The sequence below is a fragment of the Dreissena polymorpha genome, chromosome 4 (genome assembly GCF_020536995.1).
Source record: "Dreissena polymorpha isolate Duluth1 chromosome 4, UMN_Dpol_1.0, whole genome shotgun sequence".
Taxonomy (NCBI): Eukaryota; Metazoa; Mollusca; class Bivalvia; order Myida; family Dreissenidae; genus Dreissena; species Dreissena polymorpha.
The window spans coordinates 8,041,183-8,055,872 of record NC_068358.1 but is presented as its reverse complement, the minus strand read 5'-3'; the positions used below and the strand labels follow the sequence as shown (position 1 = coordinate 8,055,872).

The following is a 14,690-nucleotide window of genomic DNA, read 5'->3' as shown; positions in this document are numbered from 1 at the left end:
CGATTAAGATGTCTATGATTATGTTTAAAATGATAAGATTGCTTTCCAGGAGAAAACGATGTCAAGTTTGTTGGGTCGGAAGGGGACGAAAGTGACCAACATACTTCTACCTGAATATGATTATATTGTGGGTAAGTGCTGTAGTAAAAATGGCAAATATGTTACATATAGAAGTGTTTTTTTCAGGAACTACGAAAAATATTATCTCTAATGCACAAGGTTAATGCGTGTGTATTTCTGTAGAATATCATAACAGGCAATATTTATAACGAAAAATAATCGACAAATTGGGGATTTTTGTGTAATCAGAACATAATATGTATTCGGTAACTTAAACATATATACATGTTCCTCATAACATCATCGATTTAATAACAATTATTAAAACCAGACACCGTAATCTTTGTTAAATAATGAAGAAAAGTGCTGTTTTTTGTAGTTTTGTTTATTATAAATTATCCTTTAAACGTTCCGTTTAGAGATGATTATTATAGCACGGGGCTTACCAGCAATCCAACGAGTGCTCATTGGGTCATTGTCGACCTAAAATGGCTCGAAGTCACCCTGGGGTGACTAGAAGCCGATTCATGTCACCCTGGGGTGACTTCAAGCCGATTCTAGTCACCCGGTCGGCTTGAAGTCACCCCAGGGTTACATGAATCGGCTTGAAGTCACCCTATGGTGACAAGAATCGGCTTCTAGTCACCCGAGGTGACTTCAAGCCATTTCAGGTCGACAATGACCCAATGAGCATTGGGTCATTGTCGACCTGAAATGGCTTGAAGTCACCCGGGGGTGACTAGAAGCCGATTCTTGTCACCCTGGGGTGACTTCAAGCCGATGCTAGTCACCCGGTCGGCTTGAAGTCACCCCAGGGTGACATGAATCGGCTTCAAGTCACCCCCGGGTGACTTCATGTCATTTCAGGTCGACAATGACCCAATGAGCCCAACAAGTAGACATGTAAGTCGATACTAAATGAAATATCCTGTTTATAATCGTGATTACAATCTCTCCGCCTTGTATAGTTGGCGCGGGGTCCGCTGGGGCGGTGGTGGCTGCCCGCCTCTCGGAGGACGCCGGAAGTAGCATCTTATTGCTGGAGGCCGGCGGCGACGACTACGGCGACAAGATGGTGGCTGTCCCTTTGATGTATGGGGCCCTTCAGCGCACCCATCGGGACTGGATGCTGTCAGTTGAGCCACAAAAACACGCCCTGAAAGCGTTCAAGGGAAACGTATGATGACTTGTAAAATTAAACATTGTTATGCAAATAATTATATGAACAGCGACGATAAACTGTGTCAGACATCACTTCACCACCTTGAGATTTCAATCATTGTACGCTTCCTTTTCTCTAACTTCATAACTTTAAGAGGACTTTGCAGTACCGATGAAGCGATTTGTTCAAATTAAGATATTTAACTGTGTGCTCTTTTTATATAACAAAATAAGGACTACTGTAGAATTTGGTTTGTTTGCACAGCCATTCATTATTGTAGCATGGTTAACATTTACGGTCTATCATGCTTCATAATTTTAACTTTAAAAGAAATGCCCATCACAAAAGTTGTTAAAAGTTATAAAGGATATTAATCGTTAAACAGCGAAATTACTATCCGAGAGGGAAGATGCTTGGAGGAAGCAGTAACCTGAACGCGATGATCTACGTGAGGGGGTGTCGCCTGGACTTTGACAGGTGGGCGGAGCTAGGCTGCGAGGGATGGAGCTACGAAGACGTCCTGCCCTACTTCCTGAAGTCAGAGGCGTTCGTTGACATTAACAATGGGGACTCAATCGTGGAGAAAGGTCTTAGGAAATAAACTATAAATTGTTAACTTATGATTTCATTGAATTTAAATGACTGCTGTTTTGCATGAAAGCGCGGTCAACGAACTTATCTTGAAGTGATACGATTAATAAACCAGCACATTTCCAAATATTGTGAAAAGGGTACCATATATACATGTGTTGGTTTAGTTTTTGAGTTCAAACACTGAAAACCAATCAGGCATGATTGTTTGCTAAACTTCACTTCGCTTACGTGGGTTATTCTCTAGTTGTGTATATGAGTTTCCGTGTAGTGCTCATTGCTATTGCTCACCCTCTAGACTACCACAACACGCGCGGTCCACAGGAAGTGACTCGGTTCAGCCCGTCCTCACTGTCCCGGGTGTTCCGCTCCGCCGGTGAGGAGCTTGGGTACAAAACCGTGGATTACAACGGCCGCGAAATGATAGGTATACTGGCGCAGTGCATAAATTCCCATATATGGACGATGTTTTTATGATGGCTGCACACTTGTAAACAATTACAGCATACATTATATATATTTTTAATAAGGTTCACTATTTTTTTGCTGCATGCATTTCGATACATTTTTCGACTTTTTGACATATGGAAAATATTTTGCAAATTTACAGGTACAAATAGTGCAAAAACTGAAAACGAAAGTTACTAAATCCGGCATCCCTTTTTGAAAAGCACAAACTTATTGGAAATAATGTGTGATCATTTTAATCAGTATTTTTTAAAGCATAATTATTAGGTACTAAAGTCGGAATTACCAAGTGGTGTCGTGTTAAGTTTTGCTTCAAAAGGTCCCGGGTTCGAATAAAGAATCAAGGAATATGTTTATTCAAACTTAATGATGCATAACGATTCCGTATCCATATTATATTTTTTTAATTAATACAATTAATAAACTTCCTTTTAAAAATAAGAATATCTTTGAAAAAGTCCATTATGTATCATAGCATCATTTATCAAATGTAATGGTCAACATATCGTACCGTATTCGAAAACTTTTTATGTTATTAATTAGTCCGACGAGTTTCGCTTTCTAATAAGTATGGTTTTCCTTTTTAGCAGTATGGCCACGTGTTCTTATTATGGTTAAGTATGGTCAAATGTTTGCTTTTCTGTGCAGTATTGGTACGTGTTTCAGACGTTTTCTATGATATGCATTTATTGTAAATTGCAAATATAATTAATATTGACACATATAGTTGCGACCTCTATGCAGGGGTTTCGCCGTCATTCACGAATGTGACCAAGAATGGGCTGCGTGCGAGCACTTCTCGTGCCTTTCTGCGGCCAGCAATGGACCGTCCCAATCTGCACATATCCATACACTCGCACGTGGAGAAGGTACTCCAGTCCCTATATACCTTGTGCTGTTTATGATAGTACAATAACAACTTCTTTCACTTTCACGTAAACGCTGTATTCTGACTAAATAATACGATCACGTGACTAGCTGTTTTTCATTCCCGATGAATACTGAATGCAAATTCGAACGTGAATATCCATGACCTACTTCTGTTTCATCAACAAATTGCATCAGGGCGTCAATATTTTGAGCGAAGCGTATTCACGTTGTTTTTCATTCGTCCTTAGCGAAATAACGTCAGAGTTTTTCTCCAGCGTCAATGATATACTGGAAATGAAAACATAATTAAACTAAACCCATATGCCAGCGTATAGAAATCCGCTATGGCCTTTGAGAATGTGGACATAACATGTAATTTTTGTCTTTTGGTTGTAATATTAAGTTTTGAATAGAATTTTTTCTGCATCTCATCGGTATAGTGTCGGGAAAATCACGCTTATTTTATGCTGTCGGCGTCTGAAGTCTTATGAAAATGGCGATATTTTATTGGCAGTTCACAAGAAACTTGAGTTTACCTCCAGAAGTGCTTAAACTAGGTTGATTAAACTCGGTGTGTGGGTAGAGGGCAGTTTGAAAAATATGTACATTCTGTACAGTGTTTTTGTTCCTCGGACAAACATGTGATAGTGTTGGTAACAGAAATAAATAAGTGAAAACTAAACTTATCTTTATCACATCTCAAATGAAACTGGATGTGTTTATAAAGTGTCTTATGGTCAATATTCACGTCATTTCAACTTTTTTCGTCAGACAAACGTTATTTATTTCTATGTTTACATAAATTATTGAAAACAATATATGAACCCTGAAACTTACTTAAAGCGAGATTATACGATTTTTATATGTGTTAAATTGTAATATATTGCAATTTATATGTTACAATAACACAAAATAGGCAAAAAGTATACATCGAAGACGAATTTCATAAAATGCAGCAAAGACAAATTAGCGCCCCGAGCCGATTGTGACGAAAATATTTCGTACATAATTTCCTACAATTCCTTTATTAGGATCAGAGTTAGTGTTCGTGTGTCGTATGAATAAATATCGCTGCAGGAATTTAAAATGAACCGTTAAACTAAATTTAGATTCACATCGTACATGCATGATATACATGCTGGCGAATTTGACTGTACAGACATTTTCGATGTCAGAATTAAATATCTGTTTTTCCTAACTTTTATTTTAATTTATATTGAAATATATTTATAGTAAGTGTTATTTTACACATTTTATATAAATTCATAAATATTTCACAAAATCGTATAATCTCGCTTTAAGCTGTGTTCATGAAACTAACGGAGAGCCTGTTCGTACTCCCTCAACATTATCCTGGTAGGGAACTACTTTTTGTGGTAAAGCTCTTGTGTAAGGGTTTTCTAGAGGGCTTCGGAGTAAGCCTACATGTGTCTACGCAGTGAGTAAATGTAAAACAATTGTGGAAAATCTTCAATTACAACATGCCATAAGTGGTTTAAGGCAAATATTTAGTGCTTCCACTTGAAAATTCTTTTAGGTACTCATTGAAGGCAGTCGTGCTGTTGGTGTTTTGGTAAAGAAGGATGGACGGGAAGTCACCGTCCGATGCCGTAAGGAAGTAGTTATCTGCGCAGGCGCCATCATGAGTCCGCAGATCCTGCTGTTGTCAGGCATAGGACCTAGGCAACACCTCGATGAAGCCAAGGTGGGGTATACAAATGTTACGGAACTTTAATGAACCAAACCTCTAAGAGCACCAAAAAAGTTTCGACGAAGAAATACACATTTGCTAAATGCCTTATGAGTCAATGTTTCATTGGTGGCTTTAGTTAACGGTGGATCTATTTCTTCTCGTCCAGTCATAAAAAGAAGCGTCGCTATCAAAGCAGAATATATATAATTGTTGCAGTGTTCGGTATAAGGAGAACTTATACTGCCTTGCTAAACGAGCTAGCTTTTATAGCGGCGACGCGGTAGAGTGTCTGCCTGATTTGGAATCGGGAGGTCCAGGTTTCTATCCCCATGGTGGTCGAGATTTTTTCTGGCTGGGTTACATTGGCGCCCAACGTAATAAACTCACCATCTATGTCAGACGTCCAACAGATGTCATGGCAATAGGAAATTCGTGGAAGAATTTTATAATCGGAGGGTGTGTGTTATCAGCAGGCAGGGTTCGGTATAAGGAGAACTAATACTGCCTTGCTATATGAGCTAGCCTTTATAGCGACGCGGTAGAGTGTCTGACTGAATTGGAACCGGGATGTCCCGGGTTCGATCCCCATAGTGGTCGGGAATTTTTCTGGCAGGGTACATAATAATTACTAATTTAATGCATGCAGTGTCCAGTTAAAAATTAGTTCCAAACATGCATATTTCTTAATAACCTTTTAAATCTTGTTTGCATGCGCATACCGTTCAAACATGCAATTAAATTGTATGCAATTTAGTTCATGAGCACTTATATGTAGCGAAACTTGAAAACCATCACATTGTAGACAAATGTCGAGGCTCCTTTAAAGACAGGTGAGGCATTCGATATCGTTTTGGTCAGCGTTTACAGAAATCAGTGTTATATGTTTAGATCCGGTGGCTGAAGGAACTTCCGGTGGCGAGAATCTGCAGGACCACCTGTTCGTACCCGTGACATCTCCGTCACGAGTACCGACTTGCTCGCTAGGAGCACGTTGCTAACCCCCTTAATATCCTGAAATATCTGTGGTCTGGCGGAGGTACGCTTGTGGTTTATATAGGGTCGTATATCAATCATATAGTATGTAGAAATCGGAAGACGTATTACGCGATATTGTTATGTATCAGTTAACTAAGGCAAATTAAGGACACTTAACCTTAATGTGCACGTGTGCTTTGTGTCGAAAAGTAATATAGTCTCTCAGTTTTGTGCGTATGTATCTACATGAAACTGCATCGATATGTCGGTTATACGTTAATACTTTTTGAAGGGTAATACGTTATTTATGTACGTCGCGCTGTTTGTTGCAGAGTTGAATAACACAATTGAGATATTAATTTTGCTTATACGTGATATTAAGTTTTGCTTGAAATAAGTTATTCCGGGGATACCGTAATTCGTCGGACACTTAAAAAAAAATCCAAAAAAATCGTGTCCGAAAGTTATGATACGAAAATATTCAAAAATAACAGGTGTCCGAAATTAAGAGACCAAATTTAAGTGTCCGAAAATTAAAATTATATTGAAATAAATGCAATACATACATGAACAATAATTTTCTTGTGAATACTCTTTTTTTCTGATTAAAAAAAATTGTCTAGGCTCTTCGACACATGGTTTAACAGGAACACCCGCTTCATTGTTTCTCCTATTCCTAGGTTGGCTGCGGGTCTCCCCTATAACGGAACTGGCGTTCTTCCGGTTAGGCTCGGCCACGCCGCCGGGGATGCCGGATATTCAATTCCACGTGGTTCCGTCGGCTCAGGAAAAGGGGAGTCAGAGATAGAACTGAGAAAATGTTTGATTACAAGGATGAGGTATCTATCATGCATAGGCGGCTCCAAGGGGTGGCGGGGACTGGGCCTACCCCCCCCCCCCGCCTAAATTCGCCAAAGTAAAGTTAATTCATTTGATGTTTTACACTTAACTAGATCTAAATCATCTATTTAAACTCATTTCTTCTTTTTCGTAACACATTTCCCACTTATCACAGACAATCGCTATATCCATCCGTATTCCGTATAAACTATGCACTTTTTTGGCATTATAAGAAGGTTATTCGATCAAAGTACATAAGGCGTGACATGCTTCGAGAAGTGGTTGTCAAAGCCTTCAAAATCACTAAAATCGTGGAGCTTCCGGGGGGCTTCGCCACCCTGACACCCCAAGCAGGGTGTTGGGGGAGGGGGGGCGGGATATTGAAAGATTTGCTGGGGGTCCAGGAGGACGCTAGGGCCCCTGATTGGTGCAGGGCTAAGCCCTGCTAAGGGGTCTAGGTGGGCGAAAGCCCGCCCCCCCCCCCGAAAGCTCCACGAAAAGAAGAGAAATCAGTTTAAATAGGTAATTTAGATCTAGTTAAGTGTGAAACATCACGATTTTAGGGGGGGGGGGGGCGTACGCCGCATCCACCCACCCCCGCCCATTGGACCCGCCTATAGGGGACTGTTCAGTTTTAACTGTTTCGCAAATATCATAACAACAACGAACATTTGGTAAACTGAAACATTTTTCACATTTTTTTATTTTTGTGATTTACCCAAAACGTGAAAAGTACCATTTAAAGTGATATTATGGGCATTTTTCACTGTTGAATTGAGCTGAAAAGAATTAACAGGTCTCAAAAGAGTTAGTATGGTAACTGACCAATTATCTGCAACTCATCTTGCTAACAGTTGTTTATAAAAATATATACATGTGTATATTATATTCGGTATTTTATATGACTGTCCCAGTCCTCTAAGCCGAGCGGAACTGTAATTTTATTAGGATCGGAGTTTAGTGTTCGTATGTCGTATGAAAAGATTTCGTTGCAGGAAATTAAAATGATCCGTAAAACAAAATTGTGTCTTTGTGTCGTTTGAACGAATCTGCACTAAAACTAAATTAAGATTCACATCGTACATCAAATTATTTCTGTCGTCAGTTGTCAAACGAAAGTACGGTTGATATTCAAATGCATTCGTTTTTCTTTCCGGGATATTGTTTTAGTATGTTGATGCACAGGTGGAAGTAACGTACCCCAGGATAGTATTTTCATATATATATTTTTAGGACCCAATATATTCAAATAAACTATAAAATAGTTATGATTCCAATATCAGAGGGTGGGGATTTTTTTTTCATGGCTCTTTGTCAATTTTTTCTTATTAAACATGATTTATATATTTATTTGAATATATTGGGCTCCTAAAAAAAAAAATACTATCCAGGGTACGTTACTTCCACCTGTGTGTTGATGCTTGCATTAACAAATATTAGTGTATATGAAGTGAAAACACCAAAAATAAACAACGGTTGCGATAGACACATATAAACACAGCATATACTGTTAGATGCGCATAATATCACTTTAAGGTTTCAGGAACGATGTGCAAAAGACATTTCCGTCACGTCAGTGCAAAATAAATCTGATCACATCAATGTTCAACAAATCTTGGCGGAGACATAGCTGTTTCTTGGTAATATTTAATTTGATAAAATATTCATTACCCAGACAATGATTAAGCTAAAGATCAGGAATCATCTTTGTCTTGGGGACTTAAACGTTTGATCTTGCCTGTATAATATACATACGTATAACCTACTTTCTGCAGATATTTACTGACTATCTGGCATCGGGGGCGAAGATCTTCGGCTCCAGACAGGGGTTCTCTATTTCCGTGACTCTGCTGCATCCCAAGAGTACCGGAACTGTCCGTCTTAACGTAGTGGACCCCAAAGGACCGCCCCTTGTAGACCCGAACTTTCTGGCTCGTCAGGAAGACGTGGATATATTTGTTAAAGGTTAGTTTATGTGAACACGCATTTTGCTACGGCACCATCTGTTCGCCGATAAATCAATGTACGTGATGATATTAGTGGCATACTACTCAGGCAATTGAGACTAATTGTGTCTTGTTCTGAGAAAACTGGGCATAATGCATGTGCGTAAATTGTCGTCCCAGATAAGCCTGTGCAGTCCGCACAGGCTAATCATGGACGACACTTTCCGCCTAAAATAGATTTCCTTTAAACGAAAAATACCATTGAAGCAGAAAGTGTCGTCCCTGATTAGCCTGTGCGGACTGCACAGGCTAATCTGGGACGATACTTTACGCACATGCATTTTGCCCGATTTTCACAGAACAAGACACAATTATATCCTGTCGTTTTGATACCCTCTCTCCTCCTGCTTCGAACAAGGGGTGTATTGATTGCAGGTGCTTGTTCTAAGCATATCTTGAAAACTAGTTGGATATCAACCTGAAACTTCACCAGAAGATCTTATTTTTTGCACACTAACCATAACCCTTTGTTTAATATTTTTACAGTATTTGCTATTTTTAATGTTTTAAAAATTCACAGAGCATGTCTCGAATAATTAAATAAATCAAAAGGTGAAACTTATAAGGTAGATAGATCTCATGGAGGAAATGTACAAAGAACCATTGTTTGAAACGTATTGGCATTTGTAAATTGTTTGTAACTTTATTATATTAGGTTGCATTTCAAAATCTAAAATACCGGTAGGTATCAATTTTAATAATCTTGCTAGGTAGATCTCAACGAGGGGGATGTGAAGTTCACAGGGCCATAACTCTTGCTCCACTTGTTTAAAAATTCATTCCCTTTGTTAATGTTTATACTTAAAATTTGCTCATAGCATGTCTTTAAAGTTTAAACTAAACATAAAACTAACCTGCTGCATCCCTAATTTAAAGCGATGGTATATTGAAAGTACAATTATTTTATACCAACGTTCCTTTTGGACTGATCTATTATCCGACCACCTCGCAAAATAAACACTGATAATATATGTATTACCTCTGTATTGCGTCGACGTTAGGCATACGCGAAGCCCAACGTTTTCTGGACACCAAAGCCATGAAAGCCATCGGTGCGGAATCCAGAAATATCGAGAGGGCCTACAAACCCATCTTGTGGCAGCATGCTTACGACTCGGACGGTTACTATGGGGAATACGTACGTCACTTCGCTCACAATGTGTACCATCCGACGTCAACGTGTAAAATGGGTGCCATCGATGACCCTACCACCGTGGTTGACTCGCAACTAAGGTGAGTCTTTTGTTACGCATCGTCAAATACCACGAAACATTAAGAGTTGTTTTTTTCATATTCGATCAAGATAGAGCGCTTTTTGACATTGGCCTTAACGGTGCGACGTAAGCTGGTTTCATGATATATACTAGTAGTTCGCAATTTACCAATCATACATCATACATACCTTTTAAGGTATTTACAAATATAAATGTCGATACTGTGCTTAGTGAACTTTCTTCGCATTGAACTTTGTTTGTTAAGCTATAGATGCATGTACTACGACTTGATAACCAAACTCAGTGGAAATGGTAACTTTTCGTTTCCATTGCAGAGTTAAAGGGTTCTCCAATCTCCGCGTAGCGGATGCGTCCGTCATTCCGGAAGTGATATCGGGAAACACGAACGCCGCCCTGTGTGATGATCGGAGAAAAGGCGGCCGACCTCATTCGTGGGATCGACTCTGTGCGTCAATTCCGGAAACCACTATTTTCAAAGCTGTGATTTAATGGTTCGTTTTAAATGTTCCTATATTGTTATAAAATTGTGTTCCATTAGCAAATATTGTTCGATTGCGTAGAATTGTTTATCGGCGAATAAAAAACGTTTGGAATTTCGACGCATTAGGAATTAAACCAGGATTGCATCAATCCGCTTGTTGAATAGACACGTTTCTAAACTACAAACAGTTTTTGACAGCCTGTTTAATAAACGACACTTCGATAATATTCGAGTCTTATATGATTGTATTCATATATATGCAAATAATATAGGAATGCTATTTTACTATTGTTATTGTTGGCGTCGGTTATGATATTGCTTCTTTGTTGAATAGGTTTCATAACTTATTCTTGCCCGTCGTCTAAACAAAGATCAACAAGTGTCGGTAATAATGGAGCGCAGTTCGTAAAATTGTAACTACCGGTAGGCTTGTTTATTTTTAGGTGTATTTGTTGCGCCATTTCAATCCGCAGTCGTTTAGTGTGGGTTATGAAAGTGCACAGTATGTAAAGGGGCATGTCTAGGGTTGCGAAGGTAAAATAGTTTTATAAATAACATTGTAACCGTTCGCTTAAAAAGTTGATGTTTTTGATTAAATCATTTCTTAATACACGTGTCACGTTTTTATAAACGCTCAATAAAATTTCGTTGTTAAAAAGGGCTTGAGTTTTAATCCCAGTATATCGGATTATTTGTATGGTTTTATTTTTTGGGGGGGGGGGGGTGGGGTCGGTATAGGTTCTTTAAATTATTCTTCAATATAATATAAGATAAATATCTACCTGAATTTCTAATGTTTATATAAGTGTCTATATTATAATGTAAACCTGTTCAAATGCACATTAAATAGACTGCATAATTAGCAATATTTTGGAAAACACCATTATCCGTGGGTATACACAGTTAATTATTGAACTGAAATATCTTGATTTATGACATGATTATGGCGTAATGTTATCCATTTTAGTTATAAAAAGGTGTGTAAACAGAATCGTTTTTAACATAAAGATTATATTATTCGTCTATGATATTGTATACCTATGCATATTTTGAATAAAACAAGATGTAATTGAATGGTTGCGCTATTTTATACATAAGTCGATATATACAGTATACTCCTATTTCCCGCAGCACGAAATATCGTATATCAAATGTTGAATAATTCAAAATGTCAATCTAACCATTGAAAAGTCTGGGTTAATATCTTTAAAAACAAATGTTGGCGCTATCGATTTCAGTTAAAACCACGTCTATTAATGTAATAATTAATTGAAATTTTAAGTAATTACTTTGTTAGAATTCAATAATTCGGCCACAATTCAAAGTTAAAATGGGCATTATTATGTTTATACAAAACAGAGTAACGTGTTACCTTTTCTTGGCAGAACTTAGAAAAGTACAGGATATTTTAAGTATTCAATACATATGATACCATTAAGCAATTGGGCATAAACCCACACACAATAATGTATTATTTTAGAAAGGGGTAAAATCTAGTATAGACATAGGTAATAATATGTATGTAATGTTTCAACTATTTGTTTTGAAAGTCCAAGCTAAAGTATAATTTATGAACACTTTGATCGACATTGGGATGCTTCCGATTCAGCTGTTGATAGTAGCTGGGATTTTCCCCCAACTTCTTTCAACTTGCAGACAACTTCAACTTAAAAACAAAAGCAAAATTGCACCACATTTACTTTCGGACGGGTGCACAGTTTGATTTTATTATACATTTTTCAATTTGAGTCGTAACGTTTGTGTCCGTTTATCATTTTATTAAATGCACTGAATTGTATTTATCTTAGACATGTAGAAATGGCTCATGAGTGTTGGTATAATTTTAAACAAAGATGAGATTGGCTACATCTAATTGGCCACATATGAAGCGTTTATGAAACTTAAAGACATAATAACTGTAAGAATTGATCAGAATAAAATGAGTAGTTGCATGAAAACAAATCAAACGTTTATTTAACAGTATACGTAAAGACCTCTTCCAAAAGATATAACGTTAAAACACTGTCGACAGAAGAACGGTATAAATACAAACAAAAACCGTAATAAATAGGAATTACAGAAAATGTATAGAGGATATTTGTTGGATTCGGTGTATTATCGATTTCAATTCACGAGTGATCATAGAAAATAATATTTTCAAGAGTGGCGCAGCCACGAGTGAAAATATATATTTTATATGATCACGAGTGAATTAAAATCGATAATCCACCGAACCGAACAAATTTTCTTTTTTTTAATGCTTTTTTCACAGTTCATATACATTGAGTTTAACTAAAGAATTTCGCTGGGAAAATGACGTCATTTAACATAAACAGTGAAAATGATCAATAATTTTCACTGATAATTTTCATTGTTTGAAACAGTGAAATTATCAGTTTCATTCACTGATATTTCTCTATAAACCACCGGAAAGCATAAAATAAAATGTGATTATTACTTTGAACAAGTCGGCATAATAAAAACAAATTCAGCAGTGTATAACACTGTTGTTTTGTTTGCAACAGATAGAAATACTATTACGATCATGACAATCATTTTTCATAGGCTAGTTCATTTTCATGGTATAATTTCTCTCTTCAAGGCCTGCATGTAAAGTGTTAAGTTGTTTACTATAAAAAAAAACGAACGCACACATGAAAAAATAATAAATATTTGTTTTAAAATGCGATTTATTGTTTGTAAAAGGTAATCAAAAGAATCATTGAATAAGATCAAAAAAAAAAATCAAAGGAGTATAAAGTATAAAAAAAAACGAACAATTTCAGTCAAACCGATTTCCTAAATACATATTATTTTCAATTTTCACTTAATTCCACGCGCCCTTGGCCTGGTTGGCCCGGATTTCTTTGGGAGTGCTTGTGCCCTGATTGCCTCGGCTGTGTCGGCTTCCGGCCGCCCCGGCGCTTACCTTCGGCGCCCTCCTCCGCCTCCTTCTTGGTGACGATTGTGAGAACCAGTACCACAATTGACAGTATGAAGGCCACAATGCACATGATTGACAGCCCCAGCTCAAGCCAGGTCACGCATGCGCCCAGCAGAATCATGCCTGCAAAACACGTGCACTGCAGTGTTAATGAGGCTCGTTCTGGGAACACTGGGCTTAATGGGAATGCGCAAAGTGTCGTCACAGATAAACTTGTGAAGTCGGCACAGGCTATTCAGGGACGACACATTCCGCGTGCATTGACGTTTGTGTTTAAAGAAAGTCTCTTCATAATCTTGATGTTGATTATGCAACCTGGGTAGTAGTCATTTAACAAAAGTTGACTTAATTTTCTCTACAAATAGGACGCATTCATATACAATTAACTCGCCTACCAAGAATGTTTAATAATAAGGTGATTGCTAAGCTCTCACCGTTTCCGCATACCGCCGGAGCCTCAACGCATTCGGAGTAGTAGAAAACCGCCGCCTTCTTTTCTGCAAATCGGAACACACATATTGTACATCATGCAATGAAAACCAAGCGTGTTAATTAGTCAAATTTAGCAAATTTGCTCATTGGTCGTTAATTCCGAGTGTCTGTCTGATTTTATGTATAACCTTTTTACTGCTATTGTGGAATATAAGCCGCGTCATTAGAAAATTGGTTTATGCCATCCATATGCGGTCATTGTGGCTCACGACAGGTCTCCGCAAACGATAATAGTGTTCATTATCAAAAGAAATACATGTACATGTATATTTATCATTACATAAATATGATAGTCAGCCTTATATTATTTAGTATATTAATGCAATTAAGCCTCGCTCTGTGAAAAGGGGTCTGATGCATGTCCATGTAAAGTGCAACACTTTCCGCCTTAACTGGATTATCGTTAAGAGGACACTTCATTAAAACAAAAAAATACCGTGACAGCGGAAAGTGTCGTCCTTGGTTACCTTGATTAGACTACACAGGCTTATCTCGGACGGCACTTTACGCAAATGCATTCAACCTCCTTTTCAAGTGTAGGCGACCACTATAAGGACACATGTATAAGCGTACCCGTCCAGTCGGTAGGAGAGGAGCAGATAACGTCACGAAAAACCTTGGTGCGCGTGGTGTCTAAGTGCTTGTAGAGCCAGAGCTTCTCGCAGGTGACTCCAGGCGCGTGTTGTAGAGATGCAGTTCCGCCAGCGAGTTCTGGGTGTCGAGGAGTCCAGTCGGTAGTTCCGTAAATGCGTTATGGCCCAATGATAGGAGCGGAGTGCAGTGTTCTTGGTCAGGAGCGAGGGGAGTCAGAGAGCTGAGGTCCATTACCCTTTAATGTTAGAAATTACAAGATGTTTTCAGTTGGGAGTTTAC

General features: G+C 38.1%; 1 long non-coding RNA gene and 1 pseudogene across 1 annotated transcript; one reads left to right on the top strand and one right to left on the bottom strand.

Annotated features, from left to right (window-relative positions):
- LOC127878096 (L-sorbose 1-dehydrogenase-like) overlaps positions 1-10,989 on the top strand; it is a 42,000-nt pseudogene extending 31,011 nt beyond the window's left edge.
- On the bottom strand, positions 6,450-9,785 carry LOC127878100 (uncharacterized). The gene is made up of 3 exons (XR_008048738.1): positions 9,645-9,785; positions 8,426-8,587; positions 6,450-6,601 (listed from the first exon to the last, which is right to left on the bottom strand). It is a non-coding gene; the product is annotated as an uncharacterized LOC127878100 (long non-coding RNA).
- Positions 10,990-14,690: the final 3,701 nt, after the last annotated feature.